Source organism: Oncorhynchus masou, chromosome 15, assembly GCF_036934945.1.
Source record: "Oncorhynchus masou masou isolate Uvic2021 chromosome 15, UVic_Omas_1.1, whole genome shotgun sequence".
NCBI classification, from domain to species: domain Eukaryota; kingdom Metazoa; phylum Chordata; class Actinopteri; order Salmoniformes; family Salmonidae; genus Oncorhynchus; species Oncorhynchus masou.
This window is the reverse complement of record NC_088226.1, coordinates 67090622-67115542: the sequence shown is the minus strand read 5'-3', so window position 1 is coordinate 67115542 and position 24921 is coordinate 67090622. Positions and strand designations below refer to the sequence as shown.

Sequence of the window (24921 nt, the reverse complement as noted above, 5' to 3'; positions counted from 1 at the left end):
GTTAAGAACTGAGTTATTTACGGAGGGTTTAGTGAGTGTGTGTTATTTCAGAAAATCATAGAAAATCACAGAAATCTCGCAGTGCTCCGCAGCACACTTTAAAAATATTCGTATGAACACCCTGCAACTGGATCTGTAACTGTTGAAAAAAAAAACACCTATATTTGAACATCACAAATCTGTCATTGTACGATTTCTCTTAAATGACGATAGATAAATGGCAGATTTTTTTGTTATTGACACCGGAGGCTCCTTGACTTTGACGTGAAGTCGTGACGTGACGTGACTTTGACGTGAAATCATTTCTCTATTTTCATTTTGGACCTTTAATCCCAGAAAAATGGCCATAACTCAAAAACCGTTGAGGCCTAGACGCCATCTTGTTCGGGGCCAACTGCCCATTATGCCAAACCTATGCTCAACAAGTTTCGGCTTCGAAATATTTTCAGTTTTCGAGATAAGGCCCGTTGTGATTCGTGATGTTTTGTCAAATTGCAGTATGATTGCTTATGCCCTCTTGTGGGATTTTCCGGGATAGCGGAAAAATGACCAAAATTTGATTATTTTATAAAACGAAAACCGAATGTCCGACAAAGTTCACTTGATGACTTCCCGGTAGGTCTGGCCCTGCCGCTCGGCCCGACGCTGTCCCCAAATTTAACAAATGTTTTCGGACGTCTAGTAAGGGACGGTACATTTGCAATATGGACTTTTTCACTAACCATACAGAAAATGTCGAAATGTTCCCTTAGGGTATGTAAAGACTAATACATTAGAATGCTAGATAGGCCTAGATCAACAGACTAATGCATTAGAGAGTTAGATAGATAGGCCTAGATCAACAGACTAATGCATTAGAGAGTTAGATAGATAGGCCTAGATCAACAGACTAATACATTAGAATGCTAGATAGGCCTAGATCAACAGACTAATACATTAGAGAGTTAGATAGATAGGCCTAGATCAACAGACTAATGCATTAGAGAGTTGGATAGATAGGCCTATATCAACAGACTAATACATGAGAGAGTTAGATAGATAGGCCTAGATCAACAGACTAATACGTTAGAGAGTTAGATAGATAGGCCAAGATCAACAGACTAATGCATTAGAGAGTTAGATAGATAGGCCTAGATCAACAGACTAATGCATTAGAGAGTTAGATAGATAGGCCTATATCAACAGACTAATACATGAGAGAGTTAGATAGATAGGCCTAGATCAACAGACTAATACGTTAGAGAGTTAGATAGATAGGCCTAGATCAACAGACTAATACATTAGAATGCTAGATAGGCCTAGATCAACAGACTAATGCATTAGAGAGTTAGATAGATAGGCCTAGATCAACAGACTAATACATGAGAGAGTTAGATAGATAGGCCTAGATCAACAGACTAATACATTAGAATGCTAGATAGGCCTAGATCAACAGACTAATGCATTAGAGAGTTAGATAGATAGGCCTAGATCAACAGACTAATACATGAGAGAGTTAGATAGATAGGCCTAGATCAACAGACTAATACATTAGAATGCTAGATAGGCCTAGATCAACAGACTAATGCATTAGAGAGTTAGATAGATAGGCCTAGATCAACAGACTAATGCATTAGAGAGTTAGATAGATAGGCCTAGATCAACAGACTAATACATGAGAGAGTTAGATAGATAGGCCTAGAACAACAGACTGATGCATTAGAGAGTTAGATAGATAGGCCTAGATCAACAGACTAATACATGAGAGAGTTAGATAGATAGGCCTAGATCAACAGACTAATACATGAGAGAGTTAGATAGATAGGCCTAGATCAACAGACTAATACATGAGAGAGTTAGATAGATAGGCCTAGAACAACAGACTGATGCATTAGAGAGTTAGATAGATAGGCCTAGATCAACAGACTAATACATGAGAGAGTTAGATAGATAGGCCCAGATCAACAGACAAATACATTAGTGTTAAATAGATAGGCCCAGATCAACAGACTAATACATTAGTGTTAAATAGATAGGCCTAGATAAACAGACTAATACATTAGAGATTAATTTGTTGTGTAAAGTGCAGCAGATTATTTAATTCTTGTTTGCCATTGTTGCTTGTACCTAATCTACATAATGTAAGGATTTCAACTAGTGTGTGTGTGTGTGAGTGTGTGTGTGTGTGTGTGTGTGTGTGTGTGTGTGTGTGTGTGTGTGTGTGTGTGTGTGTGTGTGTGTGTGTGTGTGTGTGTGTGTGTGTGTGTGTGTGTGTGTGTGTGTGAGAATTGGAGGGGGGGTTACAGGAGGATGAACCCATGGTCCAGATTAAATGAATGTACAGTGTGTGTATAGCACTGTGATTGGAGCAGACTGTAAATTGTATTCATGTCTCATGATTGTGTCTGTGTGTGTAGGCTGGTACCGTTCGGGACTCCATGGCCAAATCCCTGTACAGCGCCCTGTTTGACTGGATAGTGTTCAGGACCAACCATGCTCTGCTCAACAACAAAGACCTGGAGCACAGTGCCAAGGTAGGATTTGGACATACACAACACACATAATTCATGCAAACTCTGACACACAGCAGCATACCTCCCTGCATCCCACTGCTGGCTTGCTTCTGAAGCTAAGCAGGGTTGGTCCTCGTTGTTCCCAGGATGAGAGACCAGATGCTGCTGGAAGTGGTGTTGGAGAGCCAGCAGGAGGTGCTCTTTCCTCTGGTCCCGAACAAAATATTCTAATTCCCTAGGGCAGTGATTGGGGACATTTCCCTGTGTAAGGTGCTGTCTTTAGGTTGTCATGACTCTCTGTGGTCACTGAAGATACCATGGCACTTATTATAACCCTGATGTCCTGGCTAAATTCCCAATCTGACCCATCATGGTCACCTGATTATCATCTCCAGCTTCCTATTGGCACGTTCATCCCCCCACCTCTCCCCTGTAACTAGACTGAACAAAAATATAAACGCAACATGTAAGGTGTTGGTCTCATGTTTCATGAGCTGAAATAAAAAGATTGCATACATTTTCCATATGCTTATTTCTCTAAAATGTTGTGCACAAATTTGCTTACATCCCTGTTAGTGAGTATTTCTCCTTTGCCAAGATAATCCATCCATGTGTGGCATATCAAGGCTGCTAATTTAAATACACATTTAAATACACAGGTGCACCTTGTGCCGGAGGGGGGGTTACAGGAGGATCAACCCATGGTCCAGATTAAATGAATGAAAAGAAATGAAAACATTTAAACGTGTTAACCCTCGCAAGGCTGCAGGCCCAGACGGCATCCCCAGCCGCGCCCTCAGAGCATGCGCAGACCAGCTGGCTGGTGTGTGTACGGACATATTCAATCAATCCCTATACCAGTCTGCTGTTCCCACATGCTTCAAGAGGGCCACCATTGTTCCTGTTCCTAAGAAAGCTAAGGTAACTGAGCTAAACGACTACCGCAACATAGCACTCACTTCCGTCATCATGAAGTGCTTTGAGAGACTAGTCAAGGATCTTATCACCTCCACCCTACCTGACACCCTAGACCCACTCCAATTTGCTTACCGCCCAAATAGGTCCACAGACGATGCAATCTCAACCACACTGCACACTGCCCTAACCCATCTGGACAAGAGGAATACCTATGTGAGAATGCTGTTCATCGACTACAGCTCAGCATTTAACACCATAGTACCCTCCAAGCTCGTTATCAAGCTCGAGACCCTGGGTCTCGACCCCGCCCTGTGCAACTGGGTACTGGACTTCCTGACGGGCCGCCCCCAGGTGGTGAGGGTAGGCAACAACATCTCCACCCCGCTGATCCTCAACACTGGGGCCCCACAAGGGTGCGTTCTGAGCCCTCTCCTGTACTCCCTGTTCACCCACGACTGCGTGGCCACGCACGCCTCATCAAGTTTGCGGACGACACAACAGTGGTAGGCTTGATTACCAACAACGACGAGACGGCCTACAGTGAGGAGGTGAGGGCCCTCGGAGTGTGGTGTCAGGACAATAACCTCACTCAACGTCAACAAAACTAAGGAGATGATTGTGGACTTCAGGAAACAGCAGAGGGAACACCCCCCTATCCACATCGATGGAACAGTAGTGGAGAGGGTAGTAAGTTTTAAGTTCCTCGGCATACACATCACAGACAAACTGAATTGGTCCACCCACATAGACAGCATCGTGAAGAAGGCGCAGCAGCGCCTCTTCAACCTCAGGAGGCTGAAGAAATTCGGCTTGTCACCAAAAGCACTCACAAACTTCTACAGATGCACAATCGAGAGCATCCTGGCGGGCTGTATCACCGCCTGGTACGGAAACTGCTCCGCCCACAACCGTAAGGCTCTCCAGAGACGCATCACCGGGGGCAAACTACCTGCCCTCCAGGACACCTACACCACCCGATGTTACAGGAAGGCCATAAAGATCATCAAGGACAACAACCACCCGAGCCACTGCCTGTTCACCCCGCTATCATCCAGAAGGCGAGGTCAGTACAGGGCATCAAAGCTGGGACCGAGAGACTGATAAACAGCTTCTATCTCATGGCCATCAGACTGTTTAACAGCAACCACTAACATTGAGTGGCTGCTGCCAACACACTGACTCAACTCCAGCCACTTTAATAATGGGAATTGATGGGAAATGATGTAAAATATATCACTAGCCACTTTAAACAATGCTACCTAATATAATGTTTACATACCCTACATTATTCATCTCATATGTATATGTATATACTGTACTCTATATCATCTACTGCATCTTTATGTAATACATGTATCACTAGCCACTTTAACTATGCCACTTTGTTTACATACTCATCTCATATGTATATACTGTACTCGATACCATCTACTGTATCTTGCCTATGCTGCTCTGTACCATCACTCATTCATATGTCTTTATGTACATATTCTTTATCACCTTACACTTGTGTATAAGACAGTAGTTTTGGAATTGTTAGTTAGATTACTTGTTGGTTATTACTGCATTGTCGGAACTAGAAGCACAAGCATTTCGCGACACTCACATTAACATCAGCTAACCATGTGTAAGTGACAAATAAATAAAATTTGAATTTGAATTTTACAATAAAAGGCCACTCTAAAATGTGCAGTTTTGTCACACAACACAATGCCGCAGATGTCTAACGTTTTGAGGGAGCGTGTGATTGATATGCTGACTGCAGGAATGTCCACCAGAGCGGTTGCCAGATAATTTAAGTTTCTCTACCATAAGCTGCCTCCAACGTCGTCTCTCTCTCTCTCTCGGCTGGGGGTGAAATGAGGAAAGCACTGTGTGGGAACCGTGTGGCAGCTGGCTGGCTTTGCCCAGCGGGCATCCAAAGGATTAGATCTCAGATCATATTTGCTTCTCTCCTCCCAAATCTGTGTGTGTGTGTGTGTCCACATGTGTGCCCAGAACATTGCTGCAGTTGGCATTATGGCCATCATCTGTGTGTGTGTGTTTGTGTGTGTGTGTGTGTGTGTGTGTGTGTGTGTGTGTATGTGTGTGTGTGTGTGTGTGTGTGCAAGTGTGCAAGTGTGTGTGTGCAAGTGTGTGTGTGCAAGTGTGAGAGAGAGCAGATGAGGTTAGATTTACACTGCTGTGGTTTGGGGTAATGTGAGAGACTCTGTTGTTGTCCCTCGGTCCTCATCTATCTCTCTGTTGTGTCCCTCAGTCCTCATCTATCTCTCTGTTGTGTCCCTCAGTCCTCATCTATCTCTCTATTGTGTCCCTCAGTCCTCATCTATCTCTCTGTTGTGGGACTTCCGGGTTGTGGTACAGCCCGTGATCAAACCAGGGTCTGTAGTGGAAGATTCATCAAGAGTTCATTGTCTTTGTTCCTGAGTTGAGTTATGTATTAAAATGTTTAATATTTCAATATAGATTAAACACATCTAACTAAACTCTCTCTTTCACTTCAGATTCTTTCAATTGGAGTGCTGGACATCTTTGGCTTTGAAGACTACGAGAACAACAGCTTTGAGCAGTTCTGTATCAACTTGGCCAACGAGAGGCTCCATCACTACTTCAACCAGCACCTCTTCAAGCTCGAACAGGTAAGGTCTCTTTCTGTGTGTTTGTCCACAGGAGGTTGGTGGCACCTTAATTGGGGAGGACGGGCTCGTGGTAATAGCTGGAGCGGAAACAAGTGGAATGGTATCAAATACGTCAAAACACATGTTTTTGATGCCATTCCATTTGCTCCGTTCCGGCCATCATTATGAGCCGTCCCTCCCCTCAGCAGCCTCCACTGTGTGTGTCTGTGAGTCAGTACGTATGGACCACACTTCAGGTCAACAACAGAATAAGGCGTGTTGACAGTCACACCGACTGGCATTCCGTTTTAACTGTTTGAACTACAGACAGTTTCCTATTTAATCCAATGCTCCATGATGTAACCATAGAAACAGAATGGGATGGATACAAGTTTAAGTATAATATGTCTGTGGGTCCACCCATCACAGAATGTTGACTTGAATGGGAATGTCCATTCTAATGGTTGTAATCATTCTCTATGGTTGTGACTATTTAGCTGGCTCGTTAGCGGTGACGCCCGGCTCGTTAGCGGTGACGCCCGGCTCGTTAGCGGTGACGCCCGGCTCGTTAGCGGTGACGCCCGGCTCGTTAGCGGTGACGCCCGGCTCGTTAGCGGTGACGCCCGGCTCGTTAGCGGTGACGCCCGGCTCGTTAGCGGTGACGCCCGGCTCGTTAGCGGTGACGTCTGGCATGTTAGCGGTGATGTCTGGCTTGTTATCAGATTAACACTGGAGTGATAAATGAGCAGATGATGTGCAAGTAGAGATACTGGTGTGCAAAAGAGCAGAAAAGTAAATAAAAACAGTATGGGGATGAGGTAGGTAGATTGGGTGGGCTATTTACAGAATGACCATGTACAGCAGCAGCGATCGATTAGCTGCTCAGATAGCTGATGTTTAAAGTTGGTGAGGGAAATATAAGTCTCCAGCTTCAGCGATTTTTGCAATTCGTTCCAGTCACTGGCAGCAGAGAACTGAAAGGAAAGGAGGCCAAATGAGGTGTTGGCTTTGGGGATGATCAGTGAGATATACCTGCTGGAACGTGTGAGTGTGCGTGTGTGTGTGCCCCAGTGGGTTTGTGTTAGCGTCATACAGTCTGAGACAGAGAGTGTGTGTGTGTGTGTCCCAGTGGGTTTGTGTTAGCGTCATACTGTCTGAGACAGAGAGTGTGTGTGTGTGTGTGTGTGTGTGTGTGTGTGTGTGTGTGTGTGTGTGTGTGTGTGTGTGTGTGTGTGTGTGTGTGTGTGTGTGTGTGCGTGCGTGCGTGCGTGCGTGCGTGCGTGCGTGCGTGCGTGCGGTGCGTGCGGTGCGTGCGTGCGTGCGAGTGTCACTACATTGTTAATAGAGTGGATAGTGTTGTGAAAAAGGGCTATTTCCTCATGGTCAGAAGGAATGCAGTAAATGCATTGTTTACTGTAGCAGGTCAGGAATTTACGCGCGCTAAGGTTTCCAGACGTAGTGTTTTGATCTGGTTTTGATGAGGGTGTTTCGGCCCTCTTGGCACCCGACTCGAGTAAATCTGTCTGTCTCCCCTCTGTCTGTCTTTGTTTACCTGGCCTGCTTTGGAAATGGCACCCTATTCCCTATATAGTGCACTACTTTTGACCTGAGTTGGCACCGTATTCCCTATATCGTGCACTACTTTTGACCAGAGTTGGCACCCTATTCCCTATATCGTGCACTACTTTTGACTAAGCCCTGTAGGCCTATGGGAATAGGATGCTATTCTAGCCTAGTGGTTCGAGCATTGGACTAGTATCTGTAAGGTTGCAGGTTCAAACCCCCGAGCTGACAAGGTACAAATCTGTCGTTCTGCCCCTGAACAGGCAGTTAACCCACTGTTCCTAGGCCGTCATTGAAAATAAGAACTTGTTCTTAACTGACTTGCCTGGTTAAATAAAGATAAAATAAATAAATAAAATGGGCTCATTGTACTCTTGTTTTGTCTGCGTGGGGTTTATTGTTTTGTCTCATTTAGCCCAGTTAGCCTAGCACGCTAGTGCCTGGCTTATGAAGACTTCTGAATGCCTTCATTTAGCCCAGTTAGCCTAGCGCGCTAGTGCCTGGCTTATGAAGACTTCTGAATGCCTTCATTTAGCCCAGTTAGCCTAGCGCCCTACTGCCTGGCTTAATGAAGACTTCAGAATGCCTTCATTTAGCCCAGTTAGCCTAGCATAGTAGGATAACTTTGGACTGTGGTGAGTTTCTTATGCAGTCTTTTGAGTGTGGTGAGTGTTTTGGGAGTTTTTGTTGTTGTTGTTTTCCCAACAGAACATGGTTCCTTGCCGTGGTGTTTTTGTCCCGTCGTGTGGATGTTCTGAGGCGTGCTGCTTTGATTTGCACTCCCCCTATGGGGTGACATAAATTATGAACACACACACACACACACACACACACACAACTCTAGTCTCACTCCAACCTGATACCTTGGAGTAGAGAGCATCCCATGCCATCCCATAACATGAGCCGTCACCATGGTTACTTCTGCCAATGCTGTGTCTTGCCCAGTGTCGTCGCTCACCATGACCAGAGTCATGCTCATTAGGGCTCAACGTAGCAAAGTGTTTTGCAGTAGAAAGCAAAAAAAAGTTTCGTGCCTAATGAACAACCCTGTTGCTGCTTCCATCTGACTTCTGACAGTCAACATCAGCAGGCTACATCCTCTCTGGGATTCCAACCATAGAACATGGTGTTACCTGGAGTTGGTCACTTGCATCACAGATGTCTCTTTAGCAACCACACACAGCATTACATAATCGACCTGATGACGTGACCGTCTCTCACCTTTTGATCGACCTGATGACGTGTTTTCATATAGGAGTTTATTTTACAATATAAACTGTTTTCATTTGAGAGTTTATTTTACAGTAGAACTGCAGAGGTTAGGTTGAGTACGAGGCCACGTGGAAGGGTTGCCAGATTCTGACTGATTTGTGTTTGTTTAAATAGTACAGTGTGGTCATGGCCCCTCCCACTGGCGTTTGAATAAGGGAAATACTCCACACCTTTACTCTCCCTCGCTCGCTCTTGTAGAAGTTGCACAGATCTAGGATCAGCTAGCTAACTAACTCAGTGTCCAGGAGTAAATGCAACTTAGTCCTACTCCACCTCCCTCGCTCGGGTAAAAGTTGCACAGAGCTAGCTGATCCTAGATAACTTACTCAGTGCCCAGGAGTAAATGCATCTTAGTCCTACTCTCCCTCATTGGGCTCTCTCACCTCTCCAACCAATCAGTTAGTCTTATCAGCAGGGCTGTCTCACCTCTCCAACCAACCAGTTAGTCTTATCAGCAGGGCTGTCTCACCTCTCCAACCAATCAGTTAGTCTTATCAGCAGGGCTGTCTCCCCTCTCCAACCAATCAGTTAGTCTTATCAGCAGGGCTGTCTCACCTCTCCAACCAGTCAGTTAGTCTTATCAGCAGGGCTGTCTCACCTCTCCAACCAACCAGTTAGTCTTATCAGCAGGGCTGTCTCACCTCTCCAACCAATCAGTTAGTCTTATCAGCAGGGCTGTCTCACCTCTCCAACCAGTCAGTTAGTCTTATCAGCAGGGCTGTCTCACCTCTCCAACCAATCAGTTAGTCTTATCAGCAGGGCTGTCTCACCTCTCCAACCAATCAGTTAGTCTTATCAGCAGGGCTGTCTCACCTCTCCAACCAACCAGTTAGTCTTATCAGCAGGGCTGTCTCACCTCTCCAACCAATCAGTTAGTCTTATCAGCAGGGCTCTCTCCCCTCTCCAACCAATCAGTTAGTCTTATCAGCAGGGCTGTCTCACCTCTCCAACCAATCAGTTAGTCTTATCAGCAGGGCTGTCTCACCTCTCCAACTAATCATTTAGTCTTATCAGCAGGAAGTGTTTTATGTTTGAACAGTGGCCAAAGCTAATAGGACTGTACCAAATGCTATTCCCAACAGGGGCCCAGCTCCAATGTTTACAACGCCATGCCAATTGCTCCTTCATTTCTTCTCCATCTCTATGAATATGATTTCCAGATGTATCGGAGCTCAAACCCATGGCCACATATGCAAACCGTGTATCACATTTACGCACCCTTCTGAAATGTGTAGACTTCTCACCAACTTGAAGAAACCATCTGTGCTCTGGTATGTTTGAAATCACAGGGGGGGGATTCAGTTTTATCTTTTTATGAGTCATTGTAAAGTGTAAAATGACCATTCTTTTTTTAAATAGGATTTCAATAGCTTTACCGGTACCCCCTTATTCCACTTACCATTTCAGTACGACATCACCATTATAAGTCATGTGGATCCATCTTAAGTCCCAATACCGTGACTCCTACAGACCTCTCTGCTCTTCACTATTTTTTTCTGAGAATGTCATAGCCTGATCCCAGATCTGTTTGTGTGGTCTTGCCAATATGAGTCCAAAAAGAGGCAATAGCATAAATAGATCTGGGATCAGGCCATCAGTGTTAGTGAGGGGAAATGACAGAGTTTCTCTGTGACAGAGTTTCTCTGTGACGGAGTTGCTCTGTGACGGAGTCGCTCTGCTCTATGACTGACAATGCTGTATCTATAGCTGTAACCACCGCCCCGGCCCGTTAAAACTCGGGCAGCCTGCCAAACACAATACAGCACATGATGCAGAGAGAGAGAGCAGAGAGAGAGCAGAGAGAGAAAGAGAACAGAGAGAGAGAGAGAGAGCAGAGAGAGAGAGAGCAGAGAGAGAGAGAGAGCCGAGAAAGAGCAGAGAGAGAGAGCAGAGAGAGAGAGCAGAGAGAAAGAGAGGAGAAAGAGCAGAGAGAGAGAGAGAGTGAGCAGCTAGAGAGAGAGCAGAGAGAGAGAGAGAGAGAGCAGAGAGAGAGCAGGAGAACAATACAGGAAGGTTTAGGCCTTTATTGCGGAGCCCTGTGGCTGGTGAAGACTTTTTATGTCCTAGGTGTGGAGGTGTGGGTTTGATTGAAACATTTAAAAAGGAAAACTTTAGTTTTTCAAGGATGAACTCAGAAGCAGCATCATAATGAGTCAATATAGTAATGATGTCAGTTGGATGTAGAATTTCATGGGTGGAATTTTGCTCTTTTTTACTTTTAGGGAGGAAGGATAGGCATGTCAAGTCGCACACATGAAATAGCCCTGCGAGCCGCGGAGTTGGGTGTCCCTAGTTCCACTTCCTGTTCCTCTGTTGTTGTGTGATGTGTCTGGCACTGACATAGACATACTTCAGTAGTCACAGGGCTTCTGGGTCATACTTCAGTAGTCACAGGGCTTCTGGGTAGTCACAGGGCTTCTGGGTCAAACTTCAGTAGTCACAGGGCTTCTGGGTAGTCACAGAGCTTCTGGGTCATACTTCAGTAGTCACAGGGCTTATGGGTCATACTTCAGTGGTCACAGGGCTTCTGGGTCATACTTCAGTAGTCACAGGGCTTCTGGGTCATACTTCAGTAGTCACAGGGCTTCTGGGTAGTCACAGAGCTTCTGGGTCAACCTTCAGTAGTCACAGAGCTTCTGGGTCATACTTCAGTAGTCACAGGGCTTATGGGTCATACTTCAGTGGTCACAGATCTTCTGGGTCATACTTCAGTAGTCACAGGGCTTCTGGGTAGTCACAGGGCTTCTGGGTCATACTTCAGTAGTCACAGGGCTTCTGGGTAGTCACAGAGCTTCTGGGTCATACTTCAGTAGTCACAGGGCTTCTGGGTAGTCACAGAGCTTCTGGGTCATACTTCAGTAGTCACAGGGCTTCTGGGTAGTCACAGAGCTTCTGGGTCCACCTTCAGTAGTCACAGGGCTTCTGGGTAGTCACAGAGCTTCTGGGTCATACTTCAGTAGTCACAGGGCTTCTGGGTCATGCTTCAGTAGTGTCTTTTATCAATGGCGGTTATGATATTGTTTCGGACCTTGAAGGTGGCTGAGGTGCACCGGTGACCGGCTCGGAAACCAGATTGCACAGTGGAGAAGGTACGGTGGGATTCTAGATGGTCAGTGATCTGTTTGTTGACTTGGCTTTCGAAGACCTTAGATAGGCAGGGTATGATGGATATAGGTCTATAACAGTTTGGGTCTAGAGTGTCACCTCCTTTGAAGAGGGGGATGACCGCCGCAGCTTTCCAGTCTTTAGGGATCTCAGACGATACGAAAGAGAGGTTGAACAGGCTAGTAATAAGGGTTGCAATAATGGAGGCGGATAATTTTAGAAAGAGAGGGTCCAGATTGTCTAGCCAGGCTGATTTGTAGGAGTCCAGAATTTGCAGCTCTTTCGAACATCAGCTGTCTGGATTTGGGTGAAGGAGAAATGGGGGAGGCTTGGGCAAGTTGCTGTGGGTGCAGAGCTGTTGACCGGGGTAGGGGTAGCCAGGTGGAAAGCATGGCCAGCCGTAGTAGAATGCTTGTTGAAATTCTTGATTATTGTAGATTTATCGGTGTTGACAGTGTTTTCCTAGCCTCAGTGCAGTGGGCAGCTGGGAGGAGGTGCTCTTATTCCCCATGGACTTTACAGTGTCCCAGAACTTTTTGGAGTTTGTGCTACAGGATGCAAATTTCTGTTTGAAAAAGTTAGCCTTTGCTTTTATAACTGCCTGTGTATATTGGTTCCTAACTTCCCTGGAATGTGGCATATCGCGGGGGCTATTTGATGCTAACGCAGTACACCAAAGGATTATTTTGTGCTGGTCAAGGGCAGTCAAGTCTGGAGTGAACCATGGGCTGTATCAGTTCTTAGTTCTACATTTTTTGAATGGGGCATACTTATTTAAGATGGTGAGGAAAGCACTTTTAAAGATTAACCAGGCATCCTCTACTGACAGAATGAGGTCAATATCCTTCCAGGATACCCGGGCCAGGTCTATTAGAAAGACCTGCTCGCTGAAGTGTTTTAGGGAGCTTTTGACAGTGATGAGGGGTGGTCGTTTGACTGCAGACCCATTACGGATGCAGGCAATGAGGCAGTGATCGCTGAGATCCTGGTTGAAGACATCAGAGGTGTATTTAGAGGGCAGGTTGGTCAGGATGATATCTGAGGGTGCCTGTGTTTACGGATTTGGGGTTGTACCTGGTAGGTTGTAGGACGGCTGGGGTGTTAAGCATATCCCAGTTTAGGTCACCTAACAGTACAAACAAGGCAATTAATGCACATATGGTGTCCAGGGCGCAGCTGGGGGCTGAGGGGGGTCTGTAACAAGCGGCAACAGTGAAAGACTTATTTCTGGAAAGGTGAATTTTTAAAAGTAGAAGTTCGAACTGTTTGGGCACAGACCTGGATAGTATGACAGAACTATGCAGGCTATCTCTGCAGTAGATTGCAACTCCACCCCCTTTGGCAGTTCTATCTTGGCGGAAAATGTTGTAGCTGGGGATGGAAATTTCAGAATTTTTGGTGGCCTTTTTGGTGGCCTTCCTAAGCCAGGATTCAGACACTGTTAGGACATCAGGGTTGGCTAGAGTGTGCTAAAGCAGTGAATTAAACAAATTTAGGGAGGAGGCTTCTGATGTTAACATGCATGAAACCAAGGATTTTACGGTTACTGAATTCAACAAATGATAGCGCCTTGGGAATAGGAGTGGATCTGGGGGTTACAGGGCCTGGGTTAACCTCTACTTCACCAGAGGAACAGAGGAGGAGTAGGATAAGGGTACGGCTAAAGGCTATAAGAACTGGTCGTCTAGTGCATGGGGGACAGAGAATAAAAGAAGAAGATTTCTGGGCGTGGTAGAATGGATTCAAGGCATAATGTACAGACAAGGATATGGTAGGATGTGAGTACAGTGGAGGTAAACCTAGGCGTTGAGTGACGATGAGAGAGGTTTCATCTCTGGAAGGACAAGTTCAGCCAGGTGAGGTCTCTGCATGTGTGTGGGGTGGGACAAAAGTGCTATCCAAGGCATTTTGAAAGGGACTGAAGGCTCTACAGTGAAATAAAACAATAATAACTAACCGAAACAGGAGTAGACAAGGCATATTGACATTAGAGAATAGGCATAAAGCAATCACAGGTGTTGATCAGGAGAGCTAAGACAACAACAGGTAAATGACGATGAATGGGCCGAGCGGGTTAGTTAGGTCAGTCAGGTAAACAAAATGAGGTACTGTGTTATTGAAACAGTCCAGGGGGCATCAGCTGTATAGCCGAGTGATCATAGGGTCAAAAGTGCAGCAATAGGTGAGTCAGGGTGCTGTTCGGTATTCACTACTACCCTAGGCGAGCAGGGGATACAGTATTCAGAAAATCTAATGGGCCGGGGATAGTAGAGGGTTCTGCGGCGACATCGTAACAGAATGGCCCGTTGAGACCCCATTGGGCGATCACGTCGGCAGTCCAGTCGTGATGGATTGGCGGGGCTCCGTGTCGACAATAAAGGGTCCAGGCCAATTGGCAAAGGAGGTATTGTAGCCCTAAAATAAACTGGTATTTGGGCCTTGCTCGAGGATAGCTCAAGGCTAGCTGGTGCTTGCTTGACCCTAAGCATACTGCTAAAGCAACATTTGAGTGGCTTAAGGGGAAACATTTAAATGTCTTGGAATGGCCTAGTCAAAGCCCAGACCTCAATCCAATTGAGAATCTGTGGTATGACTTAAAGATTGCTGTACACCAGCGGAACCCGTCCAACTTGAAGGAGCTGGAGCAGTTTTGCCTTGAAGAATGGGCAAAAATCCCAGTGGCTAGATGTGCCAAGCTTATAGAAACATACCCTGAGAGACTTGCAGCTGTAATTGCTGCGAAAGGTGGATCTACAAAGTATTGACTTTGGGGGGGTTCACTATTCAATTATTATTATTATTTTTCACATGACATGATGTGTAAATCAAATGATATAACCCCCCCCCCAAAATCTATTTTAATTCCAGGTTGTAAGGCAACAAAATAGGAAAAATGCCAAGGGGGGTGAATACTTTCGCAAGCCACTGTATATCCCCCAACACTACTGATCCTGTTTATATCCCCCAACACTACTGATCCTGTTTATATCCCCCAACACTACTGACCCTGTTTATATCCCCCAACACTACTGATCCCGTATATATCTCCCAACACCATTGATCCTGTTTATATCCCCCAACACCACTGATCCTGTTTATATCCCCCAACACCACTGATCCTGTTTATATCCCCCAACACTACTGATCCTGTTTATATCCCCCAACACTACTGACCCTGTTTATATCCCCCAACACTACTGATCCTGTTTATATCCCCCAACACTACTGATCCCGTATATATCTCCCAACACCATTGATCCTGTTTATATCCCCCAACACCACTGATCCTGTTTATATCCCCCAACACTACTGATCCTGTTTATATCCCCCAACACTACTGACCCTGTTTATATCCCCCAACACTACTGATCCTGTATATATCCCCCAACACTACTGATCCTGTTTATATCCCCCAACACTACTGATCCCGTATATATCCCCCAACACTACTGACCCTGTTTATATCCCCCAACACTACTGATCCCGTATATATCCCCCAACACTACTGATCCTGTATATATCCCCCAACACTACTGATCCTGTTTATATCCCCCAACACTACTGATCATGTTTATATCCCCCAACACTACTGATCCTGTATATATCCCCCAACACTACTGATCCTGTTTATATCCCCCAACACTACTGATCATGTTTATATCCCCCAACACTACTGATCCTGTTTATATCCCCCAACACCACTGATCATGTTTATATCTCCCAACACCGCTGATCCTGTTTATATCCCCCAACACTACTGATCCCGTTTATATCCCCCAACACTACTGATCCTGTATATATCCCCCAACACTACTGATCCTGTTTATATCCCCCAACACTACTGATCCTGTTTATATCCCCCAACACTACTGATCCTGTTTATATCCCCCAACACTACTGATCATGTACTGATCCTGTTTATATCCCCCAACACTACTGATCCTGTTTATATCCCCCAACACTACTGATCCTGTTTATATCCCCCAACACTACTGATCCCTTATATATCCCCCAACACTACTGATCCTGTTTATATCCCCCAACATTACTGATCCCGTATATATCCCCCAACACTACTGATCCCGTTTATATCTCCCAACACTACTGATCCTGTTTATATCCCCCAACACTACTGACCCTGTTTATATCCCCCAACACTACTGATCCTGTTTATATCCCCCAACACTACTGACCCTGTTTATATCTCCCAACACTACTGATCCTGTTTATATCTCCCAACACTACTGACCCTGTTTATATCTCCCAACATTACTGATCCTGTACTGATCCTGTTTATATCCCTCAACACGACTGATCCTGTTTATATCCCCCAACACTACTGATCCTGTTTATATCTCCCAACACTACTGATCCTGTTTATATCCCCCAACACTACTGATCCTGTTTATATCCCCCAACACTACTGATCCTGTTTATATCCCCCAACACTACTGATCCTGTTTATATCTCCCAACACTACTGATCCTGATCCTGTTTATATCCCCCAACACTACTGATCCTGTTTATATCCCCCAACACTACTGATCCTGTTTATATCCCCCAACACTACTGATCCTGTTTATATCCCCCAACACTACTGATCATGTTTATATCCCCCAACACTACTGATCCTGTTTATATCCCCCAACACTACTGATCCTGTTTATATCCCCCAACACTACTGATCCTGTTTATATCCCCCAACACTACTGACCCTGTTTATATCTCCCAACACTACTGATCCTGTTTATATCCCCCAACACTACTGACCCTGTTTATATCCCCCAACACTACTGACCCTGTTTATATCTCCCAACACTACTGATCCCGTATATATCCCCCAACACTACTGATCCCGTATATATCCCCCAACACTACTGATCATGTTTATATCCCCCAACACTACTGATCCCGTATATATCCCCCAACACTACTGATCATGTTTATATCCCCCAACACCACTGATCCTGTTTATATCCCCCAACACTACTGATCCCGTATATATCCCCCAACACTACTGATCCTGTTTATATCCCCCAACACTACTGATCCCGTATATATCCCCCAACACTACTGATCCCGTATATATCCCCCAACACTACTGATCATGTTTATATCCCCCAACACTACTGATCCCGTATATATCCCCCAACACTACTGATCCTGTTTATATCCCCCAACACTACTGATCCCGTATATATCCCCCAACACTACTGATCCCGTATATATCCCCCAACACTACTGATCATGTTTATATCCCCCAACACTACTGATCCCGTATATATCCCCCAACACTACTGATCCTGTTTATATCCCCCAACACCACTGATCCTGTTTATATCCCCCAACACTACTGATCCTGTTTATATCCCCCAACACTACTGATCCTGTTTATATCCCCCAACACCGCTGATCCTGTTTATATCCCCCAACACTACTGATCCTGTATATATCCCCCAACACTACTGATCCTGTTTATATCCCCCAACATTACTGATCCTGTTTATATCCCCCAACACTACTGACCCCGTTTATATCCCCCAACACTACTGACCCTGTATATATCCCCCAACACTACTGATCCTGTTTATATCCCCCAACACTACTGATCCTGTATATATCCCCCAACACTACTGATCCTGTATATATCCCCCAACATTACTGATCCTGTTTATATCCCCCAACACTACTGATCCTGTTTATATCCCCCAACATTACTGATCCTGTTTATATCCCCCAACACTACTGATCCCGTATATATCCCCCAACACTACTGATCATGTTTATATCCCCCAACACCACTGATCCTGTTTATATCCCCCAACACTACTGATCCCGTATATATCCCCCAACACTACTGATCCTGTTTATATCCCCCAACATTACTGATCCCGTATATATCCCCCAACATTACTGATCCCGTATATATCTCCCAACACCATTGATCCTGTTTATATCCCCCAACACCATTGATCCTGTTCTCATCTTTTTGAGGAAATGCTTGGCACATGGACACACTGGTGACCTTTTGTGAGGAAACTGTTGGCACGTGGACACACTGGTGACCTTTGTGAGGAAACTGTTGGCACGTGGACACACTGGTGACCTTTGTGAGGAAACTGTTGGCACGTGGACACACTGGTGACCTTTGTGAGGAAACTGTTGGCACGTGGACACACTGGTGACCTTTTGTGAGGAAACTGTTGGCACGTGGACACACTGGTGACCTTTGTGAGGAAACTGTTGGCACGTGGACACACTGGTGACCTTTGTGAGGAAACTGTTGGCACGTGGACACACTGGTGACCTTTGTGAGGAAACTGTTGGCACGTGGACACACTGGTGACCTTTGTGAGGAAACTGTTGGCACGTGGACACACTGGTGACCTTTGTGAGGAAACTGTTGGCACGTGGACACACTGGTGACCTTTGTGAGGAAACTGTTGGCACGTGGACACACTGGTGACCTTTGTTGTAGAGTCTTTGGTTTTTGGTCAGTGGTGGGATTTGAGTTTTGGAATGTTTCAATGCGCCTTATGCTTTCTTAACGCTATCAGTGTGTCCCATAACATGTGTGATAAATTTACTGTTCATGGTATCTCTCTGATGCATTCACCAGACTGTCAACTTTTGACCTGACATTCACTTAAATTGAATAAAATAAACTCTATTGATACTCAAAGGGGAAATGTGATGTATTGGATGACTTGTGAACAACCTTTACTGCCGGCACTGTTTCTGACACAACACCACTGTTGTTTCCTCCCTACAGGAGGAGTATAGGGCCGAGAGCATCAGCTGGCACAACATCGACTACATCGACAACACAGGCTGCATCAACCTCATCAGCAAGAAGCCCACCGCGCTGCTCCACCTGCTGGACGAAGAGTGCAAGTACGTGAGCTGTCATGTCGGAGCCTTTCTCCTTCCTTTTTACTGCACATTTACTTTTTTGTCATTTAGCTGATGCTCCTAAAGCACTACCTCAGGGCGGTTTCCTGCCACATTTAGAGGTGTACTTTCTTAGCCATGGCTCCTAAAGCACTACCTCAGGGCGGTTTCCTGCCACATTTAGAGGTGTACTTTCTTAGCCATGGCTCCTAAAGCACTACCTCAGGGCGGTTTCCTGCCACATTTAGAGGTGTACTTTCTTAGCCATGGCTCCTAAAGCACTACCTCAGGGCGGTTTCCTGCCACATTTAGAGGTGTACTTTCTTAGCCATGGCTCCTAAAGCACTACCTCAGGGCGGTTTCCTGCCACATTTAGAGGTGTACTTTCTTAGCCATGGCTCCTAAAGCACTACCTCAGGGCGGTTTCCTGCCACATTTAGAGGTGTACTTTCTTAGCCATGACATCCATCCGCAGTAAAAAAAAAAAAAGGACTCGTTCTCGAATGTCCTCAGGCTCCATAGAACATAGTTTTGGGGTGAAGAATTTAGACCGGACTCAGAACGTGGTAGGCTATGTTTTGGTTATATGTCAAACTTCTTTAGAACAAAGCCAATGTAAAACCAAGTTGGTTACATTGCTGGACCAACACTCATTGCCAGTGACCTTAGAATCATCCCACATGAGCAGAGCACAGACAAGATGAGGAATATAGGCTAACAACACTCTTCATTACTAGCGAAATACTTGTTTGATTACAACATTAGCCAGGCTAACTTAAGCACATAAAACACACTATCTCATATATTTGCCTTTCTGGGGCACACGTACGCCCTATATAAAGCCTCTCACATAGGCCACTGCACAATCCCATTTCAATCCCTCGTAAATTAAACCCACCCTCGCATACAAAAACACAGGACCGCCATGACCATATTAGCCGCGTGAGCTAGCTAACCTAACCTAACCTATCCACTTAGGGCTGCTAGCCACTTAGCCCTGAACATTCATCTGGATGTAGTAACAAGTGGATGGAAGAGTGTATGGACCGCTTTCCCAGAGCCACAAGGTCAAAGGGATAATTTTTCCCTCTTAAAGTCCTCCCTCCCGTGCCTCTTGCGTGATTCATTCCATCGCACAGAAGAATGTAATGCTAATGATCATGTAGCACCCCAGAACCCTCTTGAAGATTTCATCATTCATAGTTAGCTTGCAGCCTCTTTCAGATACTCTCAAGGATAGTATTTGTTTCCAGGGGCCCTACTACCGGTTAGTCCATTTATAACGGGACAGTGAGACTAATTCTTTGACCCCAAGGAGAACCAGGAAATGGTGGAGCGAATTCTGCATAGGGCATCTTTAAGGGAGCATGTTATAGTGAGTGGTGTTATTTAAGGGAGCTTGTTTAAGTGAGTTGTGTTACTTTAAGGGAGCTTGTTTTAGTGAGTTGTGTTGCTTTAAAAGGGAACTTGTTTTAGTGAGTTGTGTTGCTTTAAGGGAGCTTGTTTTAGTGAATGGCGTGGTGTTACTTTAAGGGAGCTTGTTTTAGTGAGTTGTGTTACTTTAAGGGAGCTTGTTTTAGTGAGTTGTGTTACTTTAAGGGAGCTTGTTTTAGTGAGTGGTGTTGCTTTAAGGGAGCTTGTTTTAGTGAATGGCGTGGTGTTACTTTAAGGGAGCTTGTTTTAGTGAGTTGTGTTACTTTAAGGGAGCTTGTTTTAGTGAGTTGTGTTACTTTAAGGGAGCTTGTTTTAGTGCGTGTTGTTGCTTTAAGGGAGCTTGTTTAAGTGAGTAGTGTTGCTTTAAGGGAGCTTGTAAGTGGTGTTGCTTTAAGGGAGCTTGTTGTAGTGTTGTGTTGCTTTAAGGGAGCATGTTTTAGTGAATGGTGTGGTGTTGCTTTAAGGGAGCTTGTTTTAGTGAGTGGTGTTACTTTAAGGGAGCTTGTTTTAGTGAGTGGTGTTGCTTTAAGGGAGCTTGTTTTAGTGAGTGGTGTGATCTGGAACCAGTAGATACACTGGTCTCCCATCCTACTGTCCTAACCCTAGTCCCCACCCTCTTCTCTGTCCCTTTAGTTTCCCCCAGGCCTCTAACCAGACCCTGCTGGACAAGTTCAAGCGGCAGCATGAGGGGAACAGCTACATCGAGTTCCCCGCCGTCATGGAGCCCGCCTTCATTATCTGCCACTACGCCGGCAAAGTCAAGTACGGCATCAAGGTAAGGACTGCTGACGTGACCACATGTCCCTGTCGATTCAGTGTCAGTCACAACCCATCCGCGAATCATTCGTTCACAACAGCTCTGTGTGTCAACCTATATGATAGCCTTATGTCAGAGTTGTGATATTACTGACGGACACTACTGGCAAGGTTTTGTCCATTAATGGTCAAATCAAATCAATTTATTTAGCCTTTCTTACATCAGCTGATATCTCAAAGTGCTGTACAGAAACCCAGCATTAAACCCCAAACAGCAAGCAATGCAGGTGTAGCAGCACGGTGGCTAGGAAACACTCCCTAGAAAGGCCAAAACCCGGGAAGAATCCTAGAGAGGAACCAGCCTATGAGGGGTGGCCAGTCCTCTTCTGGCTGTGCCGGGTAGAGATTATAACAGAACATGGCCAAGATGTTCAAATGTTCATAAATGACCAGCATGGTCAAATAATAATAATCACAGTAGTTGTCAAGGGTGCAACAAGTCAGCACCTCAGGAGTAAATGTCAGTTGGCTTTTCATAGCCGATCATTGAGAGTATCTTTACCGCTCTTGCTGTAACGGCGTTCTTCATTTGTCAAAAGAAAGTCGGACCGAAATGCAGCGTGGTGGTTACTCATGTCTTTAATGAATGAATCGCGGTACATGAAATAACTGATACAAATACAAAACAACAAAACGGAACGTGAAACCTAATTACAGCCTATCTGGTGAAACTACACAGAGACAGGAACAATCACCCACGAAATACAAAGTGAAACCCAGGCTACCTAAATACGGTTCCCAATCAGAGACAACGAGAATCACCTGACTCTGATTGAGAACCGCCTCAGGCAGCCAAGCCTATGCAACACCCCTACTCAGCCGCAATCCCAATAACTACAAAACCCCAATAAGAAATACAACAACATAAACCCATGTCACACCCTGGCCTGACCAACTAATTAACTAAAACACAAAATACTAAGACCAAGGCGTGACACTTGCTGTCTCTAGAAAATTGAAAACAGCAGGTCTGGGACAGGTAGCACGTCCGATGAACAGGTCAGGGTTCCATAGCCACAGGCAGAACAGTTGAAACTGGAGCAGCAGCACGGCCAGGTGGATTTAAATTCACACAGGACACCGGATAAGACAGGAGAAATACTCCAGATATAACAGACTGACCCTAGCCCCCCGACACATAAACTACTGCAGCATAAATATTGGAGGCTGAGACAGGAGGGGTCAGGAGACACTGTGGCCCCATCCAATGATACCCCCGGACAGGGCCAAACAGGAAGGATATAACCCCACCCACTTTGCCAAAGCACAGCCCCCACACCACTAGAGGGATATCTTCAACCACCAACTTACCATCCTGAGACAAGGCTGAGTATAGCCCACAAAGATCTCCGCCATGGCACAACCCAAGGGGGGGCGCCAACCCAGACAGGATGACCACATCAGTGAATCAACCCACTCAGGTGACGCACCCCTTCCAGAGACGGCATGAGAGAGCCCCAGTAAGTCAGTGACTCAGCCCCCGTAATAGGGTTAGAGGCAGAGAATCCCAGTGGAGAGAGGGGAACTGGACAGGCAGAGACAGCCAAGGCGGTACGTTGCTCCAGAGCCTTTCCGTTCACCTTCACACTCCTGGCCAGACTACACTCAATCATATGACCTACTGAAGAGATGAGTCTTCAATATAGACTTAACGGTTGAGACCGAGTCTGCGTCTCTCACATGGATAGGCAGACCATTCCATAAAAATGGAGCTCTATAGGAGAAAGCCCTGCCTCCAGCTGTTTGCTTAGAAATTCTAGGGACAATTAGGAGGCCTGCGTCTTGTGACCGTAGCGTACGTGTAGGTATGTACGGTACGACCAAATTGGAAAGATGGGTAGGAGCAAGCCCATGTAATGCTTTGTAGGTTAGCAGTAAAACCTTGAAATCAGCCCTTGCTTTGACAGGAAGCCAGTGTAGGGAGGCTAGCACTGGAGTAATATGATCAAATTTTTTGGTTCTAGTCAGGAATCTAGCAACCGTATTTAGCACTAACTGAAGTTTATTTAGTGCTTTATCCAGGTAGCCGGAAAGTAGAGCATTGCAGTAGTCTAACCTAGAAGTGACAAAAGCATGGATTAATTTTTCTGCATCATTTTTGCACAGAAAGTTTCGGATTTTTGCAATGTTACGTAGATGGAAAAAAGCTGTCCTTGAAACAGTCTTCATATGTTCGTCAAAAAAGAGATCAGGGTCCAGAGTAACGCCGAGGTCCTTCACAGTTTTATTTGAGACGACTGTACAACCATCAAGATGAATAGTCAGATTCAGCAGAAGATCTCTTTGTTTCTTGGGACATAGAACAAGCATCTCTGTTTTATCCGAGTTTAAAAGTAGAACGTTTGCAGTCATCCACTTCCTTATGTCTGAAACACAGGCTTCTAGCGTAGGCAATTTTGGGGCTTCACCATGTTTCATTGAAATGTACAGCTGTGTGTCATTCGCACAGCAGTGAAAGTTAACATTGTGTTTTTGAATGACATCCCCAAGAGGTAAAATATATAGTGTGTATAGTGAAAACAATAGCGGTCCTTAAACAGAACCTTGAGGAACACCGAAATTTACAGTTGATTTGTCAGAGGACAAACCATTCAGAGACAAAATATTTTACTGGGCCTACTGGGCCTCTAATAAATATACACTGAAAAATACACAATAAAATAAAAATATAGGACAAAACACATCACGACAAGCGAGACATCACAACACTACATAAAGAGAGACCTAAGACAACAACATAGCAAGGCAGCAACACATGACAACACAACATGGTAGCAGCACAACATGACAACAACATGGTAGCAACACAACACAGAAGCAGCACAATGTGGTAGCAGCACAAAACATGGTACAAACATTATTGAGCACAGACAACAACACAAAGGGCAAGAAGGTAGAGACAACAATACATCACGCGAAGCAGCCACAACTGTCAGTGTCCATGATTGAGTCTTTGAGTGACAAGCTTGTAGCGTGATACGCAAGAAGACTTGAGGCTGTAATTGCTGCCAAAGGTGCTTCAACAAAGTACTAAGTAAATACTGTCATTATGGGGTGTTGTGTGTAGATTGATGAGGGAAAATAACAATTGAATCAATTTTAGAATAAGGCTGTAGCATAACAAAATATTGGAAGAAGTCAAGGGGTTTGAATACTTTCCGAATGCTCTGTATGTTAAGCATCAAACAGACTGAAACAGAGACGGACTGCCTGGACTGTATAGTAGATCCAGTGGAATGATCTCATCACTATATTCTGCCCCTACAGGACTTCAGGGAGAAGAACACTGATCACATGCGTCCGGACATCGTGGCCCTGTTGAAGAGCAGTAAGAACGCCTTCATCTGTGGCCTGATGGGCATCGACCCGGTGGCCACCTTCCGCTGGGCCGTCCTCAGAACCTATTTCAGAGCCATGGTGGCCTTCAGGGAGGCTGGGAAGAGACACGCCGACAAGAAGACTGGTGAGACCATAGACTGCTGGTGTAGCCATATGCAGTACATGGGGTGGCAGGGTAGCCTAGTGGTTAGAGTGTTGGACTAGTAACCGAAAGGTTGCAAGTTCGAATCCCTGTGCTGACAAGATACAAATCTGTCGTTCTTCCCCTCAACAGGCAGTTAACCCACTGTTCCTAGTTAAATAAAGGTCAAATAAAGCTAAAATATCTTTACACACAGACATGTACATAAACTCACTGAAATACACATACACACTCTAGAACATACACATTAGGCTTCATCTCCTATCATTACATGTTGACCTTCCATATTAGGCTTCATCTCCTATTTTTACACGGTGAGCTTCCACCTTAG

General features: G+C 45.3%; 1 pseudogene; it reads left to right on the top strand.

Moving 5' to 3' along the window:
- The window catches only part of LOC135556710 (unconventional myosin-IXAa-like), a 217419-nt pseudogene that overhangs the window by 116698 nt on the left and 75800 nt on the right, over positions 1 to 24921 (top strand).